The sequence below is a fragment of the Sturnira hondurensis genome, unplaced genomic scaffold, assembly GCF_014824575.4.
Source record: "Sturnira hondurensis isolate 20B ecotype Veracruz unplaced genomic scaffold, ASM1482457v3 Scaffold0008196, whole genome shotgun sequence".
Lineage (NCBI taxonomy): Eukaryota > Metazoa > Chordata > Mammalia > Chiroptera > Phyllostomidae > Sturnira > Sturnira hondurensis.
The window spans coordinates 10,565,645-10,581,540 of NW_028080827.1; positions in this window are offsets into that span (position 1 = coordinate 10,565,645).

Consider the following 15,896-nt stretch of genomic DNA (forward strand, 5'->3'; position numbering starts at 1 on the left):
TAGGCACGAAAGGCAAACTGCTGAGTGTGAATTCTGTTTCCTATTGGCGAAGGGTAGGCCTGTTCTCCATTTTTAATGAAGTATCTTTGTCACGGCCACTGGGAAAGAGTACGCGAAGTGATGAGAACAGCCACTGATGTATTCTTATCTCAATCAAAGGCTGATTCCTGTCTTCCTTGAGGTTATAATCAAGCTAAGCTCAAACCTAACAGGCCCTGGGTGGACAGAAAACGACCTCAGAGCTGATTTAGATCACCTGACTTGTGAACTCTATTTTCTTATTCTGTATGAATTAGCTAACTTTCAGAATGTTATTAAAGCTCTTCAAGTTCTTTTTATTAATTTATATAATAGTTTAAGTTTCTGTTTTTTTCTACCTTCCCAATTCCATTAAAATTATACTACTGGGATAAATGATAGAAAATAGGTATGTCCCCTTCTCATCCAAGCCCCTTCCTACCTCTCTAAATGTAACTACTGTACTGACTTTTTAAAATTGTCTGTCTGCCCTGGCTGATGTGGCTCAATGGCTTGAGCACCAGCCTGCAGACTGATAGGTTGATACCGATAGGTCGCTGGTTCGATTCCCGGTCAGGGCACATACCTGGGTTGCAGGCCAGGTCCTCAGTTGGGGGTATGTGAGAGGCAACCAAATAATGTTTTTCTCTTTCTCCCTCTTTCCCTATCTCTAAAAATAAATAAGTAAAATATTTTTTAAAATGTATGGCAAAGTATACATAACAAAATTTATCATCTTTACCATTTTTAGCTGTACCAATCAATAATGTTGCGTACATTTACGTTGTTGAATAACAGAACTCCTCATTGTGCAAAACTTTGAACTTTATACTCATTAAACAATAACTCCTCATTATTGCTTTTTTCCCTAATCCCCTGGCAATACTTCTTTACTTTTTTGTCTTTATGATTATGACTACTCTAAATACCTTATATAAGTGTAATCAGACAGTATTTGTTGTTATGAGGCTGTTTTACTTAGCATGCTTCACTATCAAGATTCACTCACATCGTAGCACAGGTCAGAGTTTCATTCCTTTTTAAAAATGAATAATATTCTATTATATGTATAGACAGCATTTCCTCAAATAACATTGTTTCATTCAACATCATTTCATATAATGATGAAATACCACAGGAGTTTAACTCTTGTTTATATCTATTAGCCTCTGGTAAAATTGGTTTTGTTATACATTGTTTTGCTTAGTTGCAGAACCTGGCAACACAGAATAAAGACTTACTGTACTATATTTTGCTTATCCATTCATTTATTTATATACATTTGGGTTGCTCCCACCTTTTGGCTATGTGATTAATGCTGCTATGAACACATGTGTACAGATATCTTTTAAAGACCCTGCTTTCCATTATATTTGGTGTATTCCCAAACAGGGAATTGCTGAATCATGTGGTAATTCTATTTTTAATTTCTTAAAGAAGCACCAAACACCTTTTCACAGTGGCTGTACCATTTTATATTTTCACCAGTGCATTGAGGGTTCCAATTTCTTCACACTTGTTAATTTCTGTTTTGTTTTTTGTTTTTTCCACAGTAGGTAGAATGTCAAGCGGTTATCTCACTGTGATTTTGAGTTGTATTTCTCTAAAAATGATTAGTGATGTTGAGTATCTTTTCATATGCTTCTTGCCTATTTTTTAATCTTCTTTTAAGAAATGTCTATTCAAGTCCTTTGCCCATTTTTAATTGGGTTGTTTGTTTTTTGTTGGTGTTATACAAGTTCTGAATTTACATAGTCTTGATATTTACCCTTCTTCAGATATGTGATTTGCAAGTATTTTCTTTCATTCTATGTGTTGCCTTTTTACTATGTTGTTAGTTTCTTTTGATGGACAAAATTTAAAAATTTTGATGTAATGCTATTTGTCTGTTTTTTCTTTTGTTACCTGGGCCTTCAATGTCATTGACTAATTGAATTTTGACAAGAGTGCCAATAGCAATCAATGGGAAAAGAAAAGTTTTCTTAACAAATGGTATTATAAAAACTTGATATTATACACAAAAGAATGAAGTTGTGGCCCCATTTACACAATACACAAAAATTAAATCAAAATTTATTAATTAAATATAAGAGCTAAAACAAAAAAACTCTTAGAAGAAAACATAGTAGTAAATTTTCATAACCTTGGATTTGGCAATGGATTATTAGACATTACATCAAAAGCACAAGCAACAATAATGACAACAGCAATAAACAAAAGCCCCAGCCAGGTAAAGTAGATTTCCTCAAAATTAAAGCCTTTGTGCCACAAAAGAGATAATCAAAAAGTGAAAAGACAATAAATAGAATAGAAAAGAATACTTGCAAATGATATATCTGACAAGGGACTAGCATCCAGGCTGTATAAAAACTCTTACAATTCAATGATAAAAGAAACAACCACCTTTTTTTAAATGGCAAAAACTTGAATTCATGTTATCCAAGAAGAACATAAAGAGATACTCAATATATTTTTTTAAACTTCACCTGAGGACATTTTTCTCATTGCTTTTTAAGGAGAGAAGAAGGGAGGGAGGGAGAGAGAAACATCGATTGGTTGTCTCCTGTGGGTGCTCAGACCTGGAATCTTATACGCCAGACTAGGGATCAAACCCTCAACCTAGGCATGTGCCCTGACCGAGAATCAAACCTGCCATCTTTCAGTTATGGGACGATGCTCCCATGTTTCTCTCCCTCTCTTTCTCCCTCTTTCCCTATCTCTAAAAATAAATAAGTAAAATATTTTTTAAAATGTATGGCAAAGTACACATAACAAAATTTACCATCTTTACCATTTTTAGCTGTACCAATCAATGTTACATACATTTATGTTGTTGAATAACAGAACTCCTCATTGTGTAAAATTTTGAACTTTATACTCATTAAACAATAATGAGTTTAATTATTTATATTCATTAAACACTAATGAGTTTAAACAACCAACTGAGCCACACTGGTCAGGGCAAAGATGCTCAACACCTTAATCATTAAGGAAATGCAAATTAAAACTATAATGAGGTACCACTTCATACCCACTAGGATGATAATAATATAATAGCAATGATGATATACTATAACCAGTGCTGGTAAAGATGTTGAGAAATTGGAAACCTTGCACACAGTTGGTAGTAAATGAAAATGGTTCAGTCACTGTGGAAAACAGTTTTGTGGTTCCTGAAAAAGTTAAAAATAGTTAGAAGTTAAAAATCACCATTTGACTCCAGAATTCCACTTTTAGAGGTATACACCCCAAAATTAAAAACATAACTTCCACATGTACATTCATGTTCATAGCAGTACCATTCACAACAACCAAATGGTGGAAGCAACCCAAGTTCCCACTGATGGGTGATGAATAAACAAATTATGGTATGTACATACATTGAAATATTCAGTAATAAAAAGGGATGAAATACTTGCTACAATATTGATGAACCTCAAAAATATTATACTAAATTAATGAAGGCACAACTTACATAGAAGCTTCCTCAGTCCAATTATGGATGGTATTATGCGCCCTGTTAGCCCAGAAGGGCAAGAACCATGCCACTGTGAAAACATGAGTTCTTAGTTGTTTCTACATTTTTGCTTCACTATCTCAGAGTCCTAATGGAACACATCTGATTAGCAGAATGTAACTCAAGTGCCCACATCCTAGTTCAAGGGGGTTGGGAAGACAAATATTTGGATTTTTCCACTCATATAGTGAGAGGCAGGCCTTGCCTGATTTACTGGGCAAGAAATTCCTTAACAAAGAAATGGTTCAAGTGGTGAATAGCCTTTTCTCTCCACATGGTAAATGAGTACAACACAATCTGACCTTGTTTTGGAAGTTTTAGGCCATGCAATATGAAAGTATTGGGAAAGCAGAAAAATATATTTATTTGCAGATGACATCTCAGCGAAAAAATGGAAATGTCAGTGAAAAACTCCAATAACTACTGAGAAAATTTATAAAAATGGCTGGATACGAGATGAATATACAAATACCAATAGCTTTTCTAATCCACTAGAAATGGACATTGAAATTTTCCGATTATCATAGCATGAAAAAAGTAAATATATATGAAGACATATGATAAAGAATTTTGTAATCTTACTAAAAGACACAAAACAAAGCTTAAGCAAACAGACATACCATGTTTATTATGAGTAGTGGTATCATGAATGAATGGAAAGAGTTAAAGTTAAAAAATTTAATCTTCCCCAAATTAATATATTAAATAAATATAATCCAAATCAGAAGAATGATTCATAAAGGTAGATAAATTTGTTCACATAGAAATGTTCATATAAAAAAGGTCATATGGAAAAGTGAATGTGGAAGAGAAAAAACTTCCAATATATAAAATATAGACAACAGCCAAAATATTGTAAAAACAGTTACCTTCAATATCAAATCTTACTAAACACTACCATAATTAAAATAGTCTAGTATAGGTGTTAGACAATTAGGCTAGTCAAATAGAGAGGAAGAAACTTACCCACATTATAAAGGTGACATTTCAATTTAGTTTTAAAATGGTGGCTTAAACCTCCGGCCAAGATGAAGGTGTAGGTAGACAGTCACACTGTGCCTCCTCACACAACCAAAAGGACAACAACAATTTAAAAACAAAAAACAACCAGGACTGACAGAAAACCAAACTCTATGGAAGTCCGAAAACCAAGGAGTTAAAGAAGACACACTCATCCAGACCAGTAGGAGGGGTGGAGACAGGCAGTCAGGCAGAGAGGACTTGCAGCAAGGTGGTGGCTGGAGGATCCGGGCGGGCAAGGCAAGCAAGGTGAGGTGGCAGACTGTGGACTGGGCAGTCACACATTCATGTGCAAATAAACAGGAGGAACAAGTGGGGATCGGGACGGACTGCGCAACCCAGGGCCCCAGCCTGGGAACATAAAGCCTCAAACCACTGATTGAAAACACCTGTGGGGGTTCAGGCAACAGTGGGAGAAACTCCCAGCCTCATAGGAGAGTTTGTTGGAGAGACCCACAGGGTCCTAGAACATATACAAGCCCACCCACCCGGTTATCAGCTCCAGAAGGGCTCTCTTTGCTTGGGGGAAGTGAGGGAAGTGACTGAAATCTGGCAGAGAGTGGAGCAAGCGCCATTGTTCCCTCTCAGACCCCTCCCCCACATACAGCATCACAACGCACGCAGCATTGCAGGTTGCCCCGCCCTAGTGAACACCTAACGCTCTGCCCCTCACTATGTAACAGGCATGTCAAGACAAAATAAATTGCCCAAACCAAAGAACAAATCAATGCTCCATAAAAAATATAACTAAGCAATGAAGAGATAGCCAACCTATCAGATGAAGAATTCAAAACACTGGTAATCAGGATGCTTACAGAATTGGTTGAATATGGTCACAAAATAGAGAAAAAAGTGAAGGCTATGAAAAGTGAAATAAAGGAAAATGTACAGGAAACCAACAATGAAGTCAAGGAAACTGGGATGCAAATCAACGGTTTGGAGCACAAGGAAGAAAGAAACCTTCAACCAGAACAGAATGAAGAAACAAGAATTCAAAAAAATGAGGAGAGGCTTAGGAACCTCCAGAACATCTTTAAACATTCCAACATCTGAATCATAGGGGTATCAGAAGAAGAGGAAGAGCAAGAAATCGAAAACTTACTTGAACAGATAATGAAGGAGAACTTTCCCAATCTGGCAAAGGAAATAGACTTCCAGGAAGTCCAAAAGCTCAGAGAGTCCCAAGGAGGAACACACCAAGGCACATCATAATTACATTAGCCAAGATTAGAGATAAAGCTAAAAAGAGAATCTTAAAAGCAGGGAGAGAAAAGAAGACAGTTACCTACAAAGGAGTTCCCATAATCACTATTAGCTGATTTCTCAGGTCAGAAGGGGCTGGAAAGAAGTAGTCAAAGTCATGAAAGGAAAGGAGCTACATTCAATATTACTCTATCCAGCAAAGCTATCATTTAGAATGGAAGGGCAGACAAAGTGCTTTCCAGATAAGGTCAAGTTAAAGGAGTTGTTCATCATCACCCAGCCCTTATTATATGAAATGTTAAAGGGACTTATCTAAGAAAAAGAAGATCAAAAATATGAATGGCCTGCGAACCAGAGGATCACGGTTCGATTCCCAGTCAGGGCACACGCCTGGGTTGCAGTCCAGTTCCTGGCAGGGGACACACGATACATTGTGTGTCCTCACCAGAGGCAACCATACATTGATATTTCTCTCCCTCTCTCCTTCCCTTCCCTCCTAAAGATAAATAAAATATTAAAAATAAATAAATAAATAAAAATATGAACAGTAAAACGACAATAAAATCATAGCTATTAACAACTAAACCTAAAAAAAAAAAAAAACTAAGCAAACAACCAGAACAGGAACAGAATCACAGAAATGCAGATCACATGGAGAGTTATCAGTGGGGGAGTCTGAGGGGGAAAGAGGGAGAAAAGGTACAGAGAGTAAGTAGTATAAATGGTAGGTAGAAAATAGACGGGGGGAGGTTAAGAATAGTATAGAAAATGTAAAAGCCAAAGAATGACCCAGGGACATGAACTAAAGTGGGGGAATGAAGGTGGGAGAGGTGGGCAGGGTAGAGGGGAATACAGGGGGGGAAATGGGACAACTGTAATAGCACAATCAATAAAATATATTTTAAAGAAAACATTCACTTCGGACCTCAGCTTCAGCTGTTTTGAGTTATTTAATTTAAGCCTTACTTTGCTCATCTCTAAATGATTTTAAAAGCTGTACTTCTAAATAAAATTGTGACAGATAATGGATATACAATAATTAGTATGATGCTTGGCAAGTAGTAAATGGGTTGTGAATATTACAAGGATCTTCTGTTTTTCAGTATCTAAAAAAAATCACTCTGTGGAATTCTTCCATACAATAATTTGTTTATTAATATTACAAAATAAATTAAGTATTAAGTATGAAACAGTAATGTCTATGGGATAAAATGATGGAATAGATTCTAACATTGCATTGCAAGAAAACCTTATCTTTCATTTTCCCATTTATTTATCTGTTTAAGCCCTTTTTTCTGTTTGGGGGATGTAGAGATAAAGTCACTTTGCCAAAGCTGTTAGCTGGCATTGGAGAACACTTAAGGATCCTCCCCAATTTCTTTTCTTTTTCTGGTAGGCACGTGGCATCGGAGATTAAACTTGCATTTCCTGGCTCCTGATGTAGCTATTTATGTACGGCCATATGACCAAGTTGCCGGCAATGGGCTGTAAGAAGTGAATGTCACTAAGAGAGGAGTATTCTCTAGCTGTCTTTTTAAAATGTACTTTTTATAGCAGTTTTAGGTTCACAGCACAATAGAGGGGAAAGTACAGATATTTCCCACATACTTCCTGCTGAAGAACATTTTTAAAAGCTTTTTTTTTAGTATGAAGAATTAGGTTACATAAAAGAAAATGTAATGACTAGTACACTAGGCCTGAGATGATTATTTTTGGTTGTTACATATCAAAACCATAGAATCCTTTGGTTGAGACCACACTAACATTTGTTTCACTCTATGGCTGAGGTTGAAAGAATAACTTTAAAATTTTGTATCCTTAGTTTTTATTGATCTAAACTGGCTACATTTAAGCTGCTAATTGTTCCTATATTTGCCAGATGAAGCAAAGGATGAAAAGACATTTCACTGCATAATGTGTCATCCTCCAGGAGTTTCATCAAATCGTCTTGCCCATCAGCTACAATCAAGCTAATGCATCTACTAACACAAAGTAGCCCACTGGTTTTGTTCAGGTTTATTTACTAGTCTAGTGATTATTTCAGTGGAGCCAGGGCCCTAAATGACAACCACATGGGTAATTGCATCGTAATGTGTTTCCTTTTCAGTTTAGTCAGGTTCAATTCTACAGCTAATAGAATTAGCTGGTGCCTCACAAGTGTTGTGTTTGGTATCTTATAAATTAAAACCATATTTATTTATAAAATGTTTGAATTTATTAGTTCTAATACCATCTATCATGTTCTTTGCAAAGTATTGCTTTAAGATATTAATAAATATCATCATTTATTGCTCATTTGATAAGTTAACTTTTACATTTGAGAATGAATATTACAAATTGAGACTAGAAAAGGTTATATTGTTGACTCTTTTCAGCAAACTTTGAGCTCTGTTATCCTAATGGAACTTGATATCTACAAGGGTTACTTGATTGAACTCTTTGTTGTCATGAAATTTACCAAATATTTATTATTTTTTATGGAATTAACCATTTAATTTTTATCAAAAATTAAAATTAAAATCAAATTTGAATTAACCACAAATTTTTATCAAAATTTTTTGATAAAAAATTGTGGCTTGTTTTATCACTATCTGTGGAATCTTTAATAAATAGATCTTAAATATAATATACTCGAATTTATCAATCTCTCTTTATGGTTAGTGCTTTTTACATTCTGTTCAAGTAAGTTCTGCTCAACTTTCTATACCCCAAAATCAAGAAGTCATTTTTCTTCATTATTTCTCAAAATGTTATTATTTCACTTCGATTTACAATCCACCTTGAATTGTTTTCATGCATGATGTGAGGCAAAGTCAAGTTCACATTTTTCCTTCTGGGTGGGCTTTCCCCTTTGATCTGCAGTATCACCTTTGTCATTAATCAAGAGTCCATTATAGCACACCTATTATGTCAATATATAATAAATACAATGATTTCCATTTAATAGGACAATAATACAGTATGGGGCAATATAGGTTTACAGTTATTTATATAGAAAATAATATAGTAATTAATAAATAATAATATAAGAATAAACTGTATTTCATGTACTCAATTATAAACCCACTTTTGCCCCACTCTGTATATTCCACACTCCATTGTACCTTAAAATTATGACATAGGAGTCCACTTTTACTTTGCTTACTTGTTTTGACATAATGGGGATGCACAAGAAATAAAATGAAATGTTGCACTACAGCAATACACTTGGCACCGGAAATGCTGTTCAATTTTAACTGCATCATTGTGATGTATAGTAACGCCAAGCTGAACTCGGAAGTGATGAGAGTGCTACATATGACCTCTTGCGGCCACTCACCTCCGTTGTTGTAAGCAAATGAGTGTGGTCATGTTCTAACAAAACTTGAGGTGAGGTCACTGAAATTTAAATTTAAGGATATTTTCAAGTATCACAAAATATCCTTTTGATTTTTTCAACTATGAAAAAGGCAAAAGCCATTTTTTGCTCACAAGCTCTACAAAAACAAGCAGCAGAGCCAATCTGGCCATTCTGGACCATAGTTTGCCAACTCCTAACCTAGGGGGTCATTCAGGACCATATTTATCAAAATGTGTTTTGAGGAACTCTACTTCTAGAAAATCTTTCTCAAAAATAAAAAGTTAAATTATTTCATAAAATGCCATATCCTATATTTCCCAGTTGTAGATTTATGCTGTCAGTACTGGTACTCTGAAAACTTCTGCAATAGAGAAACTTGTCTATTTTTGCCTAACCCAGCTGCGATGAACCTCATTAGTTTCCCAGAGACCTCTTATTTACATGGCACTCTTATTTGAAGCCTTAGAAACAAAGTGTGGTATTTACTTTGAGAAATATTGAAATGGTCGGGTCTACTTATTTTACAAATGAATAAAATGAAGTAACCAAGTGCTAAGAATAAAAAAGTTCTTATTTTTTAGGAAACGGCAGGCCATGTATTGGCCTTAACAACAACCAGAACAAGTTTTCATTAAATACATTGTAATCTATCAGTAACTTCATGTCAGTAATTAGCCAATAAATTGTTGCCTCCTCTGAAGGAGAGCCAATCGACAACTTCACTCCAATAAACATGTCTCTGAAAGTCAACCAATCAGCAAATCTTTTCTTTTATCATCACCGAGGACAGGCTTATTGACTTTTTAGAGAGAGGGAAAGGGAGGGGGAGAAACATCCATGTGAGAGAGAAACATTGATGGGCTGCCTCTCAGTACGTGCCCTGATCAGGGACCACACCTGCAACCTAGGTATGTCTCGCTACCTGGAACTGAACCCACAACTCTTGGGTTTATGGAACAACACTCCAACAAACAGCCACACCAGTCAGGGCCAATCAGCAATAGAGTTCATTTAAGTAACTATACTTCAATAGCTGAATGTTACACATTTCTTTAAAATTATCAACCTAATATACAATGAAGTAAGAGAAGGTTCACTGGGAAAGGTGACTGTTTAAATGAATTCATTAGTTGGAAGCTAATTTTCTGTTAAAATCCAGTGTGTTCTCCATTTCCAGGTGGAAAGTTTGTGGGAAACCAAAGGATGGCTAACTGAGAGCAAACTGCCAAGTCTCTAAGCTCAGTGGGTGAGCAATAATGTGGGTATTTTAAGAAGAGATCGCATCTTCATCATTCTAAAGGCATTTGGGGCATTTAGGGTAGAAACAATTACTAGAGAGAACCTGGCCTACTCCAAAGATTTATAGGTCTTTATTAGTTTATCTATTGCTTCTCCAAACCCGAAAGCTTTAGATGCCTACCTGTTAGTCTAACAACAAAATTTTGGTGGGCTGCTTTGCTGCTGATAATAAAATAGTTCTCATTCTCTGTTCTAGGGAAGAACCGACTGTCCACTGACCATGGTCAAGTGCCCTACAGAATCAGCTTTAAACCCATCCCAGTCTTTCAATGACAATTTTGCATCAGCAACTATGCTTCTGAAAGCCACGACATTCGTCACCAAGCTGATACTTTCAGGGTGTCTTTATTGCCTTTCTCAAGTTACAAGTTAATCAATCATTTGATTATTTACTGCATGCCTATTACATGCTGTGATACTCTAGGCCAGTAGTTCTCAACTTTAACCACATATAGATCAGCTCACAAAGGTTTAAAATTGTGGTGCTTAGGTCCTAGTCACAGCAATCGCTCTGTCCAGAGTGCAGCCTAAGCACTGGGTTACTTCAAAGTTTGACCGGTTCTTACCTGAAAGTGAAAGCAAGGTCCTAAAGAGATATTTGCAGACTTATATTCATAGCAGTATAATTCATAATAGCTAAAATATGGAAACAGCTCAAGTGCCTATCTATGGATGAAGGGATAAACAAAGTGTAGTATACATGTGCAATGGAATACTATTCAGCCTTTAAAATGAATGAAATTAAGACACACGTGACAGCAGGGATGAACCTTGAGGACATCAAGCTAAGTGAAGTAAGCTAATTACAAAAAGACAAATACTGTATCATTCCATTTACATGAGGTACTTAAGAGTAGTCAAAATCAAACTGAATGGTGGTTTGCAGCAGCTGGGTGGAGGGAGGAATAAAGAATTATTGTTTAATTTCTATTAATAATAGAATTTCAACTTTACAAGATAAAAAGAGCTTGGAGATGGATGGTAGTGATGGCTGCACAACAGCGTGAATGTAGTTAATGCCGCTGAACTACACACGTGACGATGGTTAAGGTGGTTAGTTTGGTGTTTGGGTATTTTACCACAATAAGAAAACTGAAAAAAATTCATTGATCATGGATATATGGTTTATCTCTGGACTTTCAGTTCCATCCAGTTTTCTGTCTGTCTGTCCTTATGTCAGTACCAATTGTGATTATGTCACTTTGCTGTAAGTTTTGAAATCAGGAATAATAAATTGTCCAACTTTGTTCTTCTTTTTCAAGGTTTTTAGCTATTTGGAGTCCCTTGAAATTTTACGTGAATTTGAGAATTGGCTTTTCCATTTTGCTAGGGACTGCATTGAATCTGTAAATCACTTTGGGTAGTTTTAGCATCTTAACAATGTTCAGTCTTTTAATCCATAATCAGAAGATGTCTTTCCATTTATTTAGGCCCTCTTTATTTTCTCTCAACAATGTTTTGTAGTTGTCAGGGCACAAGTGTTTCACCTTCTTTGTTTACTTTATTCTTTTGAATGGTATATGAAATTGTTTTTCTTAATTTCTTTTTTACACTGTTCATTGGTAGTATATAGAAACACAGCTAATTTTTCTGTGTTGTTCTTGTACCTTGCAAATTTTCTGAATTTTTAAATTAACTTTAGTCAGTTTCTTGTGGATTACTTGAGGTTTTTTATATACAAGATCATGTCACCTGTGAATAGAGATAGTCTTAATTCTTCCTTTCCAACCCAATGCCTTCTATAATATTTACTTTTCTTGCCTAATCTGCTGTGGCTAAAACTTCCAGTACGATGTTAAATAGCAGTTGTGAAGCAGGCTTCTGTGTCTTGTTCCTGATCTTAGAGGAAAAGCTTTCAGTCATTCACCACTGAGCATGACTTTTGCTGTGGGTTTTTCACAACTATTCTTTCTCACGTTGAGGAAGTTCCCGTCTATTCTTAGTTTTCTGAGTTTTTCTCATAAAGGGTGTTGAGTTTTATCAAATGTTTTGTTTTGCATGCATTGAGATGATCATGTGGTATTTTTCCTTCATTCTATTAGTGTGATATATTACAGTGATTTTTTTTCTTATGTTGAACCTCTCTTGCATTCCCTAGACAAATCCCATTTGGTTGCGATGTTTAATCGGTTAATATGCTGTTGAGTTGGCTTGCTAACATTTTGTGGAGGATTTTTGCATCTATACTCATAAAGAGTATTGATGTGTAGTTTTCTTGTGATATCTTTATATGATTTTGGTATCAAGATAATGCTAGCCTCACAGAATGGATTAGTAAATATTTCCTCCTATTTTTTTGGAAGAGTTTGAAAAGGATTGGTGCTGATTCTTTCTTTTTTAAAGATTTCATTTATTAATTTTTAGAGAGAGGGGAAGGGAAGGAGAAAGAGTGGAAGAGAAACATCAATGTGTGGTTGCCTCTCACGTGTTCCCCACTGCGGACCTGGCCTGCCACCCAGGCTTGTATGTGCCCTGACTGGGAATCGAACCAGTGACCCTTTGGTTCACAGGCCCATGCTCAATCCACTGAGCCACACCAGCCAGGGCTGGTGTTGATTCTTATTTAAATGTTTGGTAGACCTCACGAGTGAAGCTTTCTGGCCCTGGACTTTTTGTTATTTGGAGAGTTCTTGTTACAAATTAAATCTTTACTTGTTATAGCTCTGTTCACATTTTCTATTTCTCCTGGATTTAGTTTTGGTAATTTGTGTGTTTCTAGGAATTTGTCTGTATTATTTACCTAATTTTTTGGCATACTATTGTTCATAGTATTCTCTTATAGTCCTTTTTATTTTTTTAAGGTTGGTAGTAATGTCCTCACTCATTTCTGATTTGGGTATTTCTGTCTCTGTATTATACTAGTTTTGTAAGCACTTTTCATGTTAAATTTGTGATCTGTAACTAGGAAGCTAACACAGCAAGCATCCTAGACTTGCTTTCGGTTTGGTGAAATTTTAAAGTTGGCTACTACATAAAATTTTCCTTAGATTATATTTCTGTGGAAAGTTTTAAGAAAATGTTAGTCTGTAATTGCAATTGCTTACATGTAAAATCTGTTTTTATTTTTATTAACAAGGGTCTCCATTACTATTGTTGTTTTTAATTACACATTTTTATGGGAATTTCATTTCTGGGTCGGATGGAGTAAGCACATTCCACTCTGACTCTCCGCTGAATGAGGCTGTAAAACCTAGACAAAATGCATGTAGCAGTTTTTTGAGGACATTAGAGAAGGGGACAGGATTCAAAGTGCTACCAATCAGTGGAGGGTAAAATGTTTTACCCTTCTAGTACCCCTCAACCTGGATTTCAGGCAGCCCAAAATGAGCACACGGGCTTGGTGTGGAGGTTCCAGAGTTTTCTAGCTCAGGCTCAAAGAGGAGGTTAGGGGTGTCCTGGTAGCCACAAGATGCCACCGGCACCAACTCTGAGCGAAAAAAACTTGCCAATCAGAGGAGTTGCAGTATCAAGAAGGTGAGATGATCCCCATTGCTTTACAGGCTCTCACTGACCTCCCTCCACTCAGCCCGGCCACGGCGGGGTGGAGGGTGGGGTAGTGGGAGGGGAGCAGTTATGGTTAGTATGGGGCAAAATAAGGTAAAACCCCAGCATTAAAGACAGAGGATCCAAAGGGAGCACCAGGGAATTGATAGAGGGGGGAGAACCTTTGGAAGTTAGCTGCTAAAATTGTTTTTGAACTTCTGGTATAATTTCTGAGGCATGCATGTGTGGTTCTGATGATAAACATAGCAGAGACTGAGAAGTGAAGAGAGAGATCACTGCCTGGGAATCAGACTAGCCACTGAGCAGCAGACATGTGAGATGGATTTGAATAAAACTGTGAAGGCTTTGAAAATGGAACTGACACTGAAACCACAACTCACAGACAGCTGGTGGAAACTTGCAGCCTGAACCTAACCAGGTTAATTGTCTGCTAAAACAAAAATATCAATAATGTTCACCATAGGATTTAAACAAAACCCATAGTCTCACAACAATATTCACATTGTCTAGGACACAATCCTGAATTACTCAGTATATTAACAACCAAACAGACCTGAACTTACACATAGAGAAAAAGACACATACCATCGTCAACTTGACACTGATGTCTGAAGTATCTGGCAAAGCACTGAAGAAGCTATTATAAAAATGTTCCAGGAAGGGCAAACATTCTTACAATAAATGAAAACAAAGAAGATACAAAGAAAAACCCAATAAAAATGTTACAATTAAAAATATAATAGATGTGGCCAGGTGGCTCAGTTGGTTGGAGTGTGGTCCCACACACCAAAAGGTTGTGGGTTTGATTTATGGTCAGGGCAGATGCCTAGGTTGCAGTTCAATCCTTGGCCAAGGCACATGCAAGACGCAACCAATCTGTTTCTCTTTCACATCGATGCGCCTCTCTCTTTTTCCTCTCTCTCTCTAAAATCAATAAAACATACCCTTGAGTGAGGATTAAAAAATATATATAATAACTAAAATTTTAAGCACTGGATATGTCAATAGCAGAGTTGATATAGAAAAGAGGTCAGTTAATTAGCAGATAGATTGATAAAAATTACCTGAACTGAAAGCAGAGAAAAATATTTATTAAAAAGCATAGAGCCTAAGTAACTTGTGAGACAATATCAAAGTGTCTAATGCTAGGGTGTCAGGATGGCCGAGTGGGCGCCAGACTCGAGCTTTGCTTCCAAAATGTCTAATGCTTGTGTTATCGAAGTCCCAGAGAGAAAAGAAAAAAAAAACAGCGGATACTATTCACTAAAATGGCTAATATCAAAATCTCTGAAATTAACACATGCTGGTGAAGATGTGGAGGAACTGGAACCCTCCTGCTAGTGGGAATGTAAAGGGAAGCAGCCACTGTGAAAAAGTTTGGCAGTTTCTCAAAATGTTAAATATAGCATTACAATATGACTCAGCAATTCCCCTCCTATGTATATACCCCAAAGAAGAGAAAACAAGGACTCAAACAGATACTTATGCACAAATGTTCATAGCAGCATTATTCCTAATAGCTAAAAAAACAACCCAAGGGTCCATCAACAGATGAACAGAGACAAACAAAATGTAGTATGTACATGCAAGGGAATTATTATTCAGTCATAAACAAGCATGAAGTTCTGATATATGCTATAACATGGACGAACCTGGAAAACATTATGCTAAGTGACATAAAAGGACAAACAAATATTATATGATTACACTTACATGGGATATCTAGAACAGACAAATCCACAGTGACAGGGAGAATCAGGTAGGAGGGATCAGGGGTGAGGCGAGTGGGGTGTTGCTGCTTAATGGATACAAGTTTCTGTTTGGGATGATTAGAAGCTGGAAATAAATAGCAGTGATGATGTACAACATTGGGAATGCGCCGAATGCCCCTGAGCTGTACACTTAAAAAGTTAAAATAGTAAATTTTATGTTATGTATATTTTACCACAATTTTAAAATGAGTTCCCCTTGGCTGAAAACTTCCCAAATTAGGCA